Source organism: Calonectris borealis, chromosome 17, assembly GCF_964195595.1.
Source record: "Calonectris borealis chromosome 17, bCalBor7.hap1.2, whole genome shotgun sequence".
Lineage (NCBI taxonomy): Eukaryota > Metazoa > Chordata > Aves > Procellariiformes > Procellariidae > Calonectris > Calonectris borealis.
The window spans coordinates 8,698,329-8,714,952 of record NC_134328.1 but is presented as its reverse complement, the minus strand read 5'-3'; the positions used below and the strand labels follow the sequence as shown (position 1 = coordinate 8,714,952).

Sequence of the window (16,624 nt, the reverse complement as noted above, 5' to 3'; positions counted from 1 at the left end):
GCCTGGTCCGCAGCCCCGCTTCCCGCCCTGGGCCTGGAGACCAGGCTTGGTTTTCTCAGCTCTATCTGTTGGTGAAATAAGGAATTACCTCTCCCTCTGGCCTCCCCCAAACAAAATCTAAGTTGCACAGATCCTGCAACCATAAATGAGGCAAAAAATGCAGCTCTATGGGCTGGATTGAGCCCCATCTGCTCTGCAGCTACTTCTCCTGGCTCCCCTGATGGGGATGGCATTTCTTCTCTCCCATTTTTTCATTTTCAGGCATCTCCATATCTCCTTCCAACTCCTCCTACACACAACAGAGGAACTGCCGACAAACATGTGCAAAACTACTTAATTACTCTTTAACTGACTGGGCTGCTGATTGCTGCTAGTGCTAATTATTGCGTTGACCGTGATGACTTCGCCCCCTCTTCTCTTCTGCCCATCTGTGCCCATCACCTCCTCTCAGGCTGCGCCTCCTCCCACGCAATGTCTAGGGGGCACCCAGGACTTGTCCAAAGAGACCCCTGCTGCCTGGTGGGCTGGGGGGGGTCAGCCCTAGCTCAGTTGGTGCTGGGTGTCCCAGGTTCATTACCAGACGTCCCAGGACCGTGGCTGGGTGCCCTGAGCCATTGCTGGGTGTCTCAGGGCCATTGCTAGGTGTTCCAGGTACACGGCTGAGTGTTCCTGGACCATTGCGTGTTCCTGGACCATTGCTGTGTGCCCTGGGCCATTGCTGAGTGTCTTGGGGCCATTGCAGGGTGTCCCGGGGCCATTGCTGGGTGTCCTGACCCGTTGCTGGGTGCCCTGAGCCGTTGCTGGGTGCCCTGAGCTGTTGCTGAGTGTCCCAGGACCGTCAGTGGTACCCCAGGACCATGGCCGGGTGTCCTAATGTCATTGCTGGGTGTCCCAGGACCATTGCTGAGTGTCTTGGGGCCATTGCAGGGTGTCCCGGGGCCATTGCTGGGTGCCCTGAGCCGTTGCTGAGTGTCCCAAGGCCATCAGTGGTGCCCCAGGTCCACGGCCAGGTGTCTGGAGGCCACTGCTGGGTGTACTGGGGCCATGGCCAAGTGTCCCAGGTCGATGGCTGGGTGTCCCAGGTCGATGGCCGGGTGTCCCAGGGTCATTGCCCGGTGTCCCGGGGCCATCAGTGGCGCCCCAGGTCCACGGCCAGGTGTCCCGGGGTCATTGCCCGGTGTCCCGGGGCCATCAGTCCATGGCCGGGTGCTCCAGGACCACCAGCAGTGCCGCAGGGCCGCAGCCGACGGCCCCGGGAGCGGGGCGGGCGGGGCGGGGCGGTCTCTGCCGAGGATCCCTGGGTGCTGCAGCGGCGGCGGCGGCGGGAGTTTGCAGCCGGTCCCCGCGGCGCCCCGCCCCGCCCGCCCCGCGCCTCCCGCCCCGCCCCGTCCCGCCGCGGCTCATTCATGCGGCGGCGCTGGGCGCGGGCGGCGGCTCGGAGCGGCCCCGGCGCGGCGCCTCCCGCCGGGCCTCGGCGCATGTGAGCGGCGGCGGCGGCGGTGCGGCGGCAGCGGCAGCAGGGCGGCGGCGCATCGGCCATGCGGTGGCCCCGCGGCCCCCGCGGCGCCTGGCGGCTGCTGCCCCGGCGCTCGCTGCTGGCCGCGCTCTTCCTCTTCTCGCTCTCCTCCTCCTTCCTCTACTTCGTCTATGTGGCGCCGGGCATCGGTAAGCGGCGGGCCGAGGCCCGGGGCGCGGGGCGGGGGCACGCCGTCTCCGCTGGAAACGCTGAGTAATCCGCGCCCGGCCGGCCCGGGGGCCGCGGCATCCCCGGCGGCCGCTGCCCGGAGAGGGGCGGCCCGGGCCCGGCGGCCCCCGGCTGGGGCTCAGCGGTGCCCCGGGGCTCGGCGTTGGGCAGCGCGTCTCTGCCTCCCGCCGGCGCTGGGGAGAGCCCGCAGCCGGGGGAGGGGGGCTTTCCCCGGGGTGTGTGGGGGGTGCCCGGTACCCACTCGTGCCCCTCGGGGCGGGCACACGTGGGGGTGCCGGTCCCCGCTGCGTGGAGGGGCCGCGGGAGGTGCCGGCCGCGCTCCCCGCGGGGCTTCCCCGGCTGGCGGGGCCCGAGCGGAGCCGCTGCCAGAGCCGAGCAGGGGGGCAGCGAGCCTGCTGCCTGCTGCCTGCCTGCCGGAGAGTTTGTTTTGGAGAAGTGGAGAGTTGTCCAAGTGTTTGTGGTCTAAACTCGCTTTCTGGCAGAAATCCTACTCTTTTTGTCAAGTGGGAAGATGAGAAGTGTGTATTTTAGACGGAAAGCGTACTTGTTCCTATCTTCTTTTTCATAGTGTGCCTCTCAGGGGACTGGCGTAGCCGTGTACCAAAATGGCTAGCACCTAGTGCCGGTGCCCGTGGGGCTGTGCGCCCATCTCCCGTGAGATACGGGAAAGCTTGTGCTGCGGAAGGCAGCTGGTGTCTTGGTGCGGTGTATCTCATTTCTGCGAGGAGCCAAGGTTCGCGGTTTGGCCTTCAATCGAACTTTGACAACAATTAATCTTTTTAAAAACAATCCTTTAAAAAAAAAAATCTTGCAAATGAGAGTTTCTCCTTGAAATGTCATTGGTGTTGCTCATGCCATCCCTAGCTCGGACATCCCAGGGAGACCTGTGTGTGCTTTTCAAGGTGACTTCTGCGGGTTTTATTTACAGATGATGGCCCAGGGCTGCTGCTGGGCTTTGGGAGCCTTTTGCGGGGCAAAGTAGGGGTTGGCTGGTGTGTGAAGCCCTGCTTGTGGGGCTCGTGTCCTGGGCACAACCCGAGTGAGGACATGCATCCTGGGCCTCCCCACCATGTTCCTCCCTGGCTCGGTGGCCCAGGGCTTTGCTGTCCGAACGGGCTGGCCGGTGTCCTGCAGGCTGGCCTCGGAGCTGCCAAGCCACTCTCCTGCATCCGTTGGAGGAGAGTTTCACACTGGTGCTAACGGGTGGTGCAGCTACCGCCTGCTCCCTCTATAAACACAGCCTGCCTCGTCCTCTTCACGTGCTGTGGGGCTGGCAGTTGTTTTATCAGAAGCATCCTGCAGCCCTGTGCAGGGCAGGCACAGGGGCTGTCCTCTTCAGGAGCCGCGGCCTGGCTGTGGTTGGGCTTCCCTGGGCCCAGAGGGAATAGCTGTACAGTTTCAGAAGGAAATTTCTATTATAAGGATGGTTTTGTTTCTTTTTTAGAGTTGTCTAATTCATTTTCTGCCGCTTCTGTGTGGTCACCAGTCCTAGAGGCGCTGGAGATGCTGTAGGGTATAAAATACTGTTTAAAACCAGCTCTGTGCCCAGAGGCCTTTCGCTACGTGGACCTCGGATAACAGAGTCGCATCCCACCCCGTGTTCTCGCTATCAGTGATGCTGGAAGAGAAGGCAGAGAAGTGAAGGTGGTCCCTGTCCCCACCCGCCCATGGATGTCAGTGATGTTCTGAGTCATCTCCCCATCAGGTGAAAGAAGATCTGCTTCCTTTGGGTTGTGTTTTTTTTTCCTTTTTCATCCCTCTTTCCGCCAAAAATGTTCTGTCATGAAAACCCAGCCCAGTATTGCTGGGGCAGCTGGGCTTGTCCTCCCAGCGCTTGGAGGGAGTTTATTTTCAGGCCAGAGCAGTAAGGAGAAGCTTGGAAGAAAAGTGAGCGAGATGGGACACGAGCAGAGCTGGGGATTTTAATAAATTGACCGCGTGGCGTGTGATGGAGAGATGCCATCAGCGAGGAGTTCTGGGGGCCTTTGGTTGCCCACCGTCACCTTGTGTGATGGGGTAGGGCTGGGCTGGTTTTCTCCGGCTGCTGAAGGGCCTGAAGAAACCTCTGCCCTAAAACTGTTCCTTGCAGGGTGTGTTGGGGAAGCAGCTGAAGAAGGACTTGCAGCTCAGCAGCTAAACCATGGGCAGAGGAGTGATTAATCCATAAGTGATTGTACCTTAATTAAAAAATCCAAATAAACGGGACCTGAAGCTGTGAGCGAGCTTGAACCAGCTGGAGACTGGGCTTTAATCTGCTTGGTGCCGCAGGCTGCTGGGAAGGGGCTCCTACAGCAAACCTCTGCTCATGGGGGTCAGCAGCCGGCGGCACCAGGGCTGGAGCCACCCTGCCCTGCCTGGGTTGGGAACGGCCCCGTGGTGGGACGGCAGCGAGGATCCGGATATCCCTGTGGCAGGGTGTGCTGTCACCATGGCGGAGGGCAGAGCTGGGCCGAGCCTGTCCCTGAGCCTGGGTTTGAGGGGGAAAAAAATTAATTGGCATTGCTTGAGGCTTGTTGTGTTTGAGCAGTTGTGCGCCAGTGCCAGGAGAAAACTGGGACAGTTGCACTTCTGGGTGCTGTCTCAGCGCATTGGCGTGGAGCTGGCACGTTTGCTGGCTCCCTTGCTGGCTGGAAAAGCTGGAAAACTGCTCCTGGTGCCCTTTGGGGACGGGGAAGGGGAGCCCAGCTTGGGCTCTGGGTTGCCTACCCTGGCGCTGGCCTGTTGCCCAGCTGGCCGTTGTGTTTGGCTCCTTGCAAACCAGGTAACGCCAGCGTGCTCTCGGTCTGCTCGAGACGGAAATGCAGGAAGAAATTAATGTTTACTGTCAGCAAATCGCCGTGCTTGGTACCCACAGGGAGCCCAGAGCTTTTGGGGCTTACGTTTGCCTTGTGCCCTGGTTTATGCGATGCCTGGGGTAGCTCCTCGCTTCTGTCCTTCACCAAGGTTTCCTCCTACGGAACTGAAATTTTCTTGTGGCCTCAAGTTTGCGCAGAGCGATCCAATGTAAACAGCCAGCACCGCCTCCTTCCCAGCGCTCGCATCCAATACCCGTGTGTCCTTCCCACACACCACCCTAACAATTTACATCCCTGGCCTCCCAAAGCCACCTTAGAAAGTGAATTGCCAGAGACCCAGCTGATGGCACAAATACAGCAGGCTCCCCTTTTATTTGATGCTGTTCCCCGGTGCCCGCTTGCTTTTGTCCCTGCTGTGGCTGGGGTGATTATGTGGGTCTGTCTCATCGTGGCCATTGTGCGCTGGATGAGGCGGCCGATTGTTCTGCTCCGCGGTGAGCTGGGGCCGAGGCACGGCGGGGCTGGTGGAGATGCAGCGGCTGGAGGCTCCAGGAGATGCTCTCGTATCTGCACGGGTCCCCGCTGCCTGCCAGGGAAGCCCTGCGAGGCAGCAGGTACGAGGCGATGCTTGCACGGGAGGGGAGGTCGCTTTTGCTCACTGCCTTGCTCCGAGGTCCTGTGAGCGGCAGCAGCAGGGTAAAGGGCTGCGAGGCAGACTGTGCTTTAATTATGTGCAATTGCACTGGCTTCGTCTTTGGAATAAGCAGAGCTTGGCATGGGGCGAACCGTTTTGTCCTGCTCTGGAGTCCAGTGTGTACCTCGGCAGGTTTTTTTGCAAGGCTCGTTCCTGGCACTGAGGCTCTCGCCCTCCCGGGACAACCACCCTGCGTGCCTCGCGCTTCTCCAGAGGGGATGTGCAGAAATGGGCTTGCCAGCGTTGTTCTGTCTGTGGCCGGACCCTGGTGTTGGAGCAAGGGTCCTCCAAGGAGCTAAGCTACAGTCCCTGAAAATGTCTTGTCTTGCTGGTTTTGTGCTCTTTTAACAGGGCCTGAGAAATCAAAGGAGTTCTTCCTGCAGCTGAAAACAGTAATGCTTTTACAAGCTGCTTGCACTGCAAGTTGCTGTTTCATCTTGATAACTCTCCCTGCAACAATAGGAATTTCTCAGACCTTGGCCTTGGTCCTCGTGGAGAGGGTGGTTGCTGTGTGGAGGAGGGAGGTCAGGGACCTTCCCTGGTGCTCAGGTAGCTGCTCTTGGCTTTCCCCTTTTTGTCTCTCCAGATGTTGGAGCCTTTTTTTTTTTTCTTAAACTTAGGTTTGCACAGGAGTCTTACTTGGTTGGATCTGATGTAAGAGAATAATGCAGAGAATTTGAATTATTGGGTGAAAGATTGTTACCTTTGTGAGAGAGCTGAAATTCACTCTGGCTTTACTTCCTCAAAACTTATCAGGAATTGCTCCTGACCGGTCGTACAGGGCACGAGGTAGCAGCATTAGCCCTGAATTACGTTTATGGTGCAAGAACTTGATTTTGATAGGCAGGAGTGCTTTGAAACACAGTTCCTTCACACCGCCTTTCGGTGGACAGCAGAGAACTGAGGAGACCAACAGCTTCCTTTGTACGGCTCGTTTGCTGCTTTGCAAGAATATTATATGGCCGAATGTGGCCGGTTCGGTTATTTAATGCGTCAGCCTGGCAAATCTCAGCACAGAGGAGTTCTAGGGGTGAGAATGGCGAAAGATTTTGCTACCGCCGGCTTGCCCCAGATGGAGGGGACCATGGTACTGTGGGAAGTGGTCGGGTCGCCCTTGGTGGTGAGGGGCAGAGGAAAAGTGGTGGCCATGGTCCCGTGAAGGGGGATGGCACTGTGGGGACACAGAGCCGGGGCTGGCGAGTCCGGGCGAGGGGAGCGGGGAGGTGGTGTGGGGGAGTGGGTGGCTGCTGCTTTTGCCTTCTGCGCGCTTCTCGTGGGGATGTCGGCAGGAGGAGCCTGGCTGGACTCAGCGGCTGGTGGAGAGAGAGGCAGGAGGGGGATGGCAGTGTGGGGGGGCAGGGGACGCCGGCCGTGGCAGGGTGCTGGTCCCAGCTCATCCGAGAAGCACACCGGTGGGCCGCGGTGGCCTTGGCTCGGCCGGGCAGAGGCTGGGTGCAGGTGCCCTTTCGGGTTTGCCGGCGGCTTGCTGGGTGGCTGGGCACTGCCTGAGCAGGGACAGAAGGTGAAGATGCAACTCAGAATAACAAAACGAGGTTTGTGCTGTTGTAGCCCTGGCTTTCATCTTCTAGGTCTTCCCTCTGCAGTGTAAGGGAGTGTGGTATCTTACTATGAAACACCAGCAGCCCTGCTCTCCTGCACCCTCCTCTCCCTGAAGGATCTGCCAAGCAACATTTCACAACCTAAGGAAGGAACAGCCCAGTTCCTCCGCGAATCCCACCGAGGTTTTTGCAGTCATCAGATCCGACAGTGACTGGGAGTAGCGAGAAATCCTCGAGTGCTCCTTGATACACGAACTCGAGCGGAGGATCTCCTGTGCTACGTGTGGAAGGAGACCGGTGGCGGCTGTGGGAAATAGCTCCTTTGGTAGCACCGCTTTCTTCCAGCACTGAGTCTCATAAAAGGCACAGGCAGGCAGGAGAGCGGCTGCAGCCCTGCTTGCACAGAGCTGCTCCTGGGCCAGCGCATCCAAGGTGCTGGTGGTGCAGAGCATTGGTTGGAGACCACCTTTTGGTCAAGTCTAACAAATTACAAGGTTTCTTTGAGGGCAGGTGAATTACGAGGTTTTCTTTGCCTGTAAGCACCCGTGTTGTCTGTCAGGCACGTCTGGTTTGGGTTATTTTGCTGGTGGCTCGCTGGGTGTTGCAACTGCAGAGAGTATGGGAAGAGTTCACGTTTCATCTGTCTATCTCTGGAAGGCCTGGCTCCTGGAAGCTGACCAGCAGTCACAAAAGCTTCCATGTACCGGTTCATTCCTGCAAATTAAATGCTTCAAAACTTCAGTGATCTTCAACGGACCAAACCTTAAAGCAAAACCATTAGTGCTGTCAGCCCAGACTTCCAGGAGACCGGATCATCACAGGATTGGGAAGCTGTGGAAGGCCAGGGCTTCAGCAGGTGCTCAGTCTCTTCAGGTGGCTGCTGGCTCTGGTGGAGATAAGGGCTCTGACACTGCTGCTTTGTTTCCTGAGCTGATCGTCTGCCTCTTTTCCAGGTGGACTCATTAATTGCATTAATTCAGGCAGCATCTGCTCTGCAGGGTACGATGAACACCCTGGGGACCACTGCAGGGAATGGAGATGAGCAATGTGGGGAGCTGTATGTTTGCACTTGTTCCTGTTTCAGTGCTGATACTGGATTTTAATATCCGAGCTGTGCATGGAGTCTTTAAATACTTAATTTTATGGAAACTTCTGGGGAACCTCAGAAGGGTGGCACCGGTGACCCTCAGCCGGTGGTGCTGGCTGGGGCTGATGTGCCGTCGGCTGGTAAGGCTCTGCAGAGCCCTCTGCTCTCCCTGTGGCAGCACCAAGGGATGAATAGTCTGGAAGAGAAACTGATACGCAGCTAAACAGAGCGAGAAAATCCTTCCCTGAACAGCTTTATTTTTAAAGCATCGTTGTTACAATAAAATGCGTGTTTACTTTGACAAAACCTTTGCTGGGTTATTTTAGTTAAGTTTATTTTCATACTGGCTTTTTCTTCTCCTTTGCGTTTGGACTGTTGTTCTGACCGTGGTTTTGTCTGACAGCATTTTGAACACCGGTGCATGAGGATGGTTAATGTGTGTTTGAAGGCTTTCTAGCACCTGCTCTAAACACTGTGGGTATTAGTCCTGTTTTGAGAGATGGAGCAGAACATGTATAGTGGACTGTGCAGTTGAAATACAAAAAAAAACCCCAAATGAGAAATTTTTGAGAGATGTTTGTGGGTGTGTTTTTTGGAGAACGTGAAAATGAGAAGATTAAAAACTCCAGGGCTTTTAGCATTACTCCAGAGCTGCTATTATTTTGAAAGGAAAGGTAGACCTTTCCCAGAAAAGCTGAGCGGTGATGTCAGTGCCTGGCAGGAAAACCGCTCTTGGCCATCCTCATCTGCTACTTGGAAGGGTCCCAGGGGTGACGGAGGGACAGCACGTGTAACCCCCGTTCTGGTGGGAAGCGTCCTTGTGGGTGCAGCGATGGTCTGGAGTGTGACGGGCAGGGAGGTGGTGCCCTTTTTCCATTACAAAAGGAATTTTCTGGGGCTTGCTGGCCTTGTTTAAACCGAAAGTGAAGGAACGGGCTGGGGGGCAGGCAGGTGTGGGGCGTGCCCTGTGCTCTGTAGTGACTGTGGGTATTTTGTATAAAGCCACAAGCTTTAGCGCACCTTATTTGATGCTTTGTTTTTCCAAGGCATGTAAATATTGCTTTAGGGGTGCAAGAAGCTCAGTTTGAGCTCCTGCCTCACTCCCGGCTGTGTGGGGGAGGTGAAGGGAGTTAGCGCTTGCTTGGGCTGGGCTTTAGCTGAAATCGTGTGGCCATGCTGTGTGTGACTTCTTAAAGCTCATTTTTCTACGTTTTTAGTTTTGAGGTGCAAAACCAATGGGCTCTTCCCTTTGGAAGCCTGCGGTTGCATGTGGCATCCCTGGGCTGGCACAAATCCCTCCAGAGCCCTCGCCCCATGAGCGTGTCTCGTCCCGGGGCCCCTCTGAAGAAGCTGTTGGGGTGCTGACCAGCCCCCCTTGCAGCAGAGGGGACCCCAGCCGGGGCGCCCGTCCCTGTCCCCCTGCCTCTTGCTGCAGGGGAGAGGCTGCTTCCAGGCAACGTGGGTTCAAATAGCGCCATGGGTTTTTTCTCCGGGTTGTGCCTCAGTTTCCCTGCTCGGTGGGAGCTTGCTGTGTTAGAAAACTGCTTTTTTCCTGCCCCGATGAGCGGGCGCATGCCTGTGCCATGCTGGCTTGGGCTGCGCGCTCCCAGCCTGCTGCGGGAGGGCTGCACGCGAGACGGCACCTGCAAAGCTGTTCCCTCCCTGTGCCTTTCTAATCTGAAAGGTAAAGATTGGGAAATATTTCTCTATGGAGAATGCCACTGCAAATGCAATGGAAGAAAGCAAATACAGGCAAAAAACCCCCTTGCACAGCTGCGGGTTGGACTATGGTATAGGCAGTCTTCAGCCGGTGTTTGTTTGCATACCTAGGGAATTTTGTGGCAAAATAATTGATTGGTTTTACTTGAATGCTATTGCCGTACAAACAATCAAAGGAACCTCTTGAATCCTGGCACTGCGTTAGCCACCTCCTTTGCTTTGGAGAGGCTGGGGACCAAGCTGCGCTGAAACTTTAAATATGCTGATACGCTGCCAAAAGGCTCCTGCGCAGGGATCGGCGGGTTACCCTGCAACGAGGAGGAGAAGCTGGCGGAGGTCTGCGATGCCTGCGATAGGGGAGCGCGTGCTCCTAATTTATGGTGTCTCCCCTCAGCAGCAAGTTGGGAGAGGCTGTGTCTTGAGCAAGGATTTTGGATGGAAAGTGGTGAAGATGGCTACGTGAATGCTAATGTTTATAAAGTGCCTCTAAAAAAAAAAATGTACAAAGCATACAGAATACAAGAGGAAAGCAAACACTGCAGTGCACCAGGTAGTCAAGTGCTAACTGAAATTTTTTTTTTTTCCCCTCACCTATCTGGCAGGAAAAGGAAAACATTTCAGTTCTGTTCCTGCCTTTCATACCCTCTGCGTCAGCGGCTGCAGGCTGTGGCGCGGGAGCCTTGGGCGCGTTGCGCAACGGCTGCTCTTGCTAAAATACCCGTGAGCGTGGCGGCGGCGGGGCCGGAGCAGGGCTGGTGGGCTGCGTGGGGTGGGAAGCAAAGCGGGGAAAGCTGCTGGGAGTTGGCAAGTGATGCACAGACCACAGGTAAATAAACCAGCTAAAATGGCCGTGTTCCACGGCAGGAAAGCCCAGAGCTGTCGTAGCTTGAAACTAGAGTGGGCCGTGCCCAAGGCGTGTGGTGTTTTCTGTGCTAGGGCTGCAGCAACCTGCTTCGAGGGAGAAAATAGTGGATATTAAGTTCCTGTCAGCAAACGCGGGGTTCCCTTGGAGCTGGGGACCCCACGGAGGGGTGCAGGGTGGCCCCCAGCTGCAGCAGCCCTGCGAGTGCAGCAGCTCCTGCAGGACTGTGAAATGTGTCCACACATGCAGCTCGCTCTTATTCTGCAGTCATTTTTTTTTTTTTCCCCCCTCAGTGTTTTTCCAACTCATGTCTTGCTGCCAGAGTCCATATTAATAATGCATGACACTTTTTTTTTTTTTCTTCTCCTATGGTGCTTCCTTCCCGGCATCCCTTTCAGCTGCTGAGTCAGAGAAGATTGTTATAGCAGCAACCTCTGAAGCGGTGAAATGCCCCTGCAATGCTCAACTGCTGTCATTTGTCGTCCCGGCTCCTCTGCGGGCAGCCCTTTCCCTTGCCCGGCTCTGGGTGAGGATACCAAAGCCAAAAGGCTGATTGCTGCTACGCCAGCTGGGGACTGGCGAGATCTGCTCTGCTGAGCCTTCCTGGCTAGTATTCGATTAAAGCAGATATTGCCTCTGTTGGCTGCTTTTTTTTGGTTTTGAAATCCTGTGAAGTTTTTTTTCCCCTGATCTGCCTGAGACTGTGCTTTGGGATTGTGCCCAAGACTTTCCCCCCCCCAAACTAATTCTTAAATCAGTTTTTTTTTCCCTCCTCCCTGCACTCCCCCCGAGATCTGTGCCTGGGCTTTTTAAGGTAATTGAGATGACAGAAGCCACATAATGTGTTAACATGGTTAAATTAACTCAAAATCCTTCCACTGGCTGTTGAAACGTGCCTGGCTCCTGCGGGAATCCTCAGAGCTGCGAATGCAGCATGGAGCAGGGATTTGCAGGACTCCTGCCTCTGGGTTGGGGTCAGCCCCCGGAGTGGGGGATCACCTCCCCGCAGAGCTGGTCCCCACCTGCTGGGTCCAAAACCTGGAGAGAAATAGAGAGCAAGAGCGCTTTTCAGAGAATTTGTCTTCTAATGACTCAAATAATAAATATGGTATAATCTTGGTAGCAGATCTCTCCTGTCCCACATCCTAATGTGATTTTCTGTTTGGGTGGAAGTGGCTACAGGGGGAATTGCTGGTGGGGAGCGGGATCATGCAGCCTCAGGCTGGGAAAGAGCATCCTCGGGGCTGGGAAAGAGCATCCTCTGTCTTCCCCTGCTCAGTGTTCTGCCTCTATGCGCTTTGAAGGACTCACCTGCAAATTCATAGAGTTATCCCAGAGCCAAGCAGGAGAGGAGGGGGGCTCGCCGGGGGAAGGAGGGTTTCTTTTTGCCAGACGTCCCAAACTGCCTCGTTCCCCCATGTCCTGCTGTTGGGGATGGCACCACGTGTGCACCCGCGCTGGGAATGCGGAGAGGCAGCCTGGGACCCGGGAGGGAAGCGGTGCTGCTCTTCCTTCTCACAGCTGTGAGAGCTGCCCGGAGCAGCCGGGTGTGTGTGTGAGGCTGACCCTGGACACCTCCATCGTGCCCAGAGCCAGGCTATTGCCTGTCCGGCAACGGGGATAGTGGCCCTTGTCGTGGCGTGCTTCCCACTCGGCACCCAGGCCTTTCTGCTAAGGCTCTACAAATGCTGTGCTGCTGATTCATGCCTCCCGTGGAAGGGGAAGCACGACCGATACGGTGTGAAATTCCCCCAAAGCTGCAGCGCATCCTTCTTCCACGCTGCTCCCTCGCTCAGGGTTGGTGATTTCTCTTGCCATGGATTTTTTTTTTTTTAGGGCTTTGCTGGCTGTTGAGTGCCCACTGCCCCGGCCGCAGGGCGAGCCCCGAGGCACCCTACTTGTGCCCTCCAACGGGGAGGGGGCAAGCTCTTTCTGTGGGTGCCTTTTGCCCGTTACGGTGGGAAGCACAGAGATCCCATGAACTTCTGCACCTTGAATCCGTATGGGCTTGCTGGAGCGATGGTGGCAAGCGGTGTGCCTTCTTGCTGCGGTCACCAGCTGCCCCAGTGCCCAGCCTGCCTGGGATGTGTCCCCGAGGGGCACCTTCCCGCTGCAGGCAGCCCCGCTTGCCTGGCAGCGAAACGCAACACCGCCCACGACTAGTGAGACGAGCGACTTGCTTCTCAGCTAACAAGATTTCGGTGGATTATGCTATGTATTTAATCAAGAGCTAAGCTTATTGCCTTATTTGAAATGGATCAAAGCCCTTGAAAATGCCGGCCTGGAGACCAGCTATTGAGCGAGAATATTGTTCAGCTGTATTTCTGTGTGGTGAGGCTTGCTTTCGAAGAAGCCGGGTAGTTCAGCAGGCAGGTTTCAGACCGCAGCAGTGACCAAATGCAAAATCAGATGGGGAAAAGTTTGAAGCGATGGGGAGGTAGGAGCGTGCGAATGTTGTTAGTCATTCAGCATCCCGGAGGATTTGGGGGAAAAAGGCTTCCTTTTCTAGCTTTCGGTTTGTAACCATGTTTCCAGATATGTAAAGCTCCATGCTGGCAGGTAAGGGAGATGCTCTGACTTTTGGCAGTCAGGCTTTCACCTTCTAGAAAAGCAGCTTTGAATTTTTTTTTTTTTTTGTTTGGTGAGCTTGTGTGGCTCTGCAGCAGGGACCAGATTCTCCAGCACTTTCACAGGGAGCCCCACAACCCCTTGCAGTGGCCATCAGCAGCGTTGGAGCTCACAGAGGTCTCGTCTCCCCTTGTTCCAGTCCCCACAGCAGCGTCGCCCTGGGACCCTGCAGGACTTTGGCTGTGGAGAAGCTCATGCTGTTGCAGAGGAATAAAGCAGAAGATGCTCCTTGCTGCTCTTCTAGCCTAGAGGCACTCGCTCCTTGCTCTGGCCCTTGCTGTGCTGGAGGCACGCTGTGCGGTGGGAGCCCACGTCTTGCAGCAAGAGCCGCTCTCCCCATTTCCCGGGGTAGCGGGGTGCCGGCCGCGGGGCTCCCGCTCGGCACGGGCAGGCGCTGCCCTGCCTGCAGCTTGTCCTGGCCGGGGCGAGGAGGTGCCTGGCCCCCAGAGCGGGGCACGGGGCGGGAGGGGGCCGGGGGGGAGATGCGGCAGCAGACCTGCTGCGCAGGGTTTACTTCTGCGTGCGTGCCGAGCTGGGCGGAAGGAAGCGTTGCTATAAGCAGATACTGAGGCAACTTAAATGACTTTCCAGTTAAGAGCTGTTGTGCTTGCCAGGGTCTGCCTGGAGTGGTAGGGCAAGGGCGTCCAAGGTGCGCAACTATCTCTTTCTTGCAAAGTTAGGGGGTTTTGCTGGGAGAGGTGTGTTGGTGCTCGTAGGTGCCCTGTCCCCGTGTGCGTGGTCAGCGTGCTGCGAACACACCCTGCGCCGCTTCACCTGCTTGCGGCGAGCAAGTTGTTGAAAATACACCGGCTATTCAAATCACCTTTCCTCTTTCTTAAAAAGAGAAGTTTATTCCAGTAATCACCTCCCATCTTGCTGCTGTTCTCCCGCTCTGTGAGCGTGACTGTTGGCACTGCCTGCAGAACAGAAAATACCTCAACCAAATGGCTTGTCTGGAGGAGTCGGGGCTGGAGGACAGATACTGGCGACTTCTGCTTTGAGGTGAACCAAACTGTGCAGTTTCTCACGCAGCAGCAAGTGCCGGTGCTCCCCGCAGCATCGCCGCTCCTTCCCCTTTGCTTAAAGCAGGGCTGGGGCTTTGCAAACTTCTCTCCCCTCCTATTCTCAGACCTCCTCGTGTTTTTGTCTTGCTGCATGCTGCAGTGGAGATAACTCCATGGTAAAGGCAGGGAGATAAGTTCAGCCATGTCCCTCCTGTGCTGCAAGTCTGGAGGTCCCCTCCCTGGACGTGGCCTTGAGCCCTCGTGCGGGGCTGGCCAAGCTTCATGTGTGACAGCTGGGTGCAAAGTGTTCCCGTATTTAATCTATTGCGAATCAAACCTGCAAATGAGGCTTTGCCTCAGTTCTCCTCCAACCCAAGCCCATTGTGCGTCCTCCTGCCCCAACCTGCATTTACAATTACAGGTAAGGATTGGTCAAGCATCCTTTTGTGTTTCAGAGGCCTCGGCAGGCTTGCTAGCTTGCAATCATCCCATCAGCGATGGCTTTCTGGTGTCTTGGGTTGTATCAAATGGTCTTACGGTTTCCAGGCTGAGCAGCGGGGTGTCTGCTGGTACCTGGCCCTGTTAAGCACCTCCAGGGTCGCTTGTTCTGTGCATCGGGTTGGGAAGGGCCGTAGGGTAGGAGCAGATGGAGGGAGCTGTGCTGGGGGGGCTGCCCAGCTTCAGGGTGCTCTAGGTTAACCCTGCTTTCACCTAATTAAAAAAGAAAAAAAACGCCAGTCAACATAGTAATTGTCTCGTTTGCTGCTGCGCTGCAGAAAGCTGATCGCAAAGCAGGGCTCGCAGCGGGTGCTGACACCAACCCTCTCCCCCCACGCTGCCCTCCCCCCGCCGCCGTCCCTTACCCTGCTGTGGGCTGCAGCGCTCTGTCCCTGGGCTGTGCTGAGGACACAGGGCGTTCCCGGTTGTGGCCGGGGCTCTCGGTGTCACTTGCGTTCGATGGGTACCAAAACCCCACAGGTGGAAGTTCCCACGCGAGGCTTGTGTCCTTCCGTCCCGGTGCAGCAGCGGGCTCCTGGAGTCGGGGTTGGGGGGGATCCCCTGCCAGCTCGGTTCCCAAGCCTGCAAAAGGGCTAAAAACCAGCAGTGATCAAGAGGACTCTGCTACGGTCAGGGAAAGGCTGTACCTGCGGAAGAGCAACCTGTATTAAATTTCTCTGCTGTTTCCCACCTTTGCATGCAGGGCACAGCATGTACCTGGCTCAGGAGTGGGTCAAAAATCCCCCAAATTGCAGGATGCTGCTGAAGAGCATCGTGGCGTTTGTAGGGCTGTGTCTGCAAGGCGCTGCCAAGGGCTCGGCTGCATGGAGGACGGGGGGGGCGGAGGAGGATGGTGTTTGGCTGTAATACCTCGGAGAAGCAAACACGACATGGACAAATCGGGTAACTTGAGTGGATAAATTGGTGTAATCTAAAATCTCGTTATCCAGTGTGGAGAGGAAAGGCTGGTGCCTTGGTGAGGAGGAGGAGGGTGGGCTGCTGCGTCGCTGGAGGCTGGTGCCATGCTTGGTGGGTTGGAGGCGCTGGTGTGGGCAGGGTCTGTGGGTCACCAGCCCCCATCAGCTCCTTCCCTGTGGCCCCTTGGGGCTGCCCCAGTCTGGAGGAGTCCTGCCCTGCAGCCCTCCCGACCCCGGGGGTGTCTGCCATAGCCAACCCTGCAAGTCTGAAGTGAGAGGATGTTTGCAGAGGGAGAGGAGGAGGTTGTTAAGCCCCTAACAGAGCTGCCTTTGCTTCCAGCCATCCTGAGTGGGGTCTGCCGGTGCCTGCCAAGGCGATGCCGCGCTGCCCGGTGCCTGCGCCTGGCCCTGACACCACCAGGGAGCTGCTCTGGTGCATCTTCATGAAACGCACATCGAGATATGTGGTGTGTTGGTGCATTTTTTTCAGGATGCAAAGGGAAGATGCAATCCCCAAGACCTTGTAGCACACTTGATGCCCTTGCGAGTTTAACTTCCCACTAGCGATGTGGGGAATGGAGGCCAAGGAGACTCTTAAATGGGAGCTGGGTGTGAGAGAGGACAGAAATCGGAAGCTGGTACCTCTGGGCTCTGTGTGCGGTCACGGGGAGTTGCTGGGGTAAGGGCAGGGAAGCCCATGCCGGGATCACCACAGCTTCAGGTGAGCACAGGGACTTCCCTCTCTGTGTCTGAGACTGAAAGCCCAGGGCAGGGAGATGCCGCGGGGACTGGCACGGTGCAGGAGGTGGCCAGTGTTTGCTTTTAGTGGTCATATTTCTGAGCCATCCCACCCTCCCTGTTTGCAGGCTGAGCATCCCCTTGGGCTGCGATGTCTCACCCTGCCTCCCCCCTGGGATTTGGTCATGCAGGAGGGTGCCAGCGTGCTCCTGGCTTTCCCAGAGCCCACCCTCGTGCTGTGGTGGCAAAGCACCAAGCTGCTCCTCAGCTCTCACTCTGCCTTGCTCTTGCCCACCCGGGTCCTGTTCGCAGGCTGCGGCAGGGGCTGGAGCAGCCTCTGGGCGCTGCGTGCCCATGCTGGCCCCCCATGGATAAGCTCCTGGAGCCGCTATGTCTAAACCCTGCTCCTGAACCCAAA

At 56.7% G+C, this 16,624-nt stretch overlaps 1 protein-coding gene across 1 annotated transcript in view; it reads left to right on the top strand.

The window, feature by feature from the left end:
* The first annotated feature begins 1,622 nt into the window (after positions 1-1,622).
* B4GALT5 (beta-1,4-galactosyltransferase 5) overlaps positions 1,623-16,624 on the top strand; it is a 39,772-nt gene continuing 24,770 nt past the window's right edge. Inside the window, exon 1 of the mRNA XM_075166466.1 lies at positions 1,623-1,665. The gene's annotated coding sequence lies outside the window, so the exon portion shown is untranslated. The remainder of the gene's footprint in view (positions 1,666-16,624) is intronic.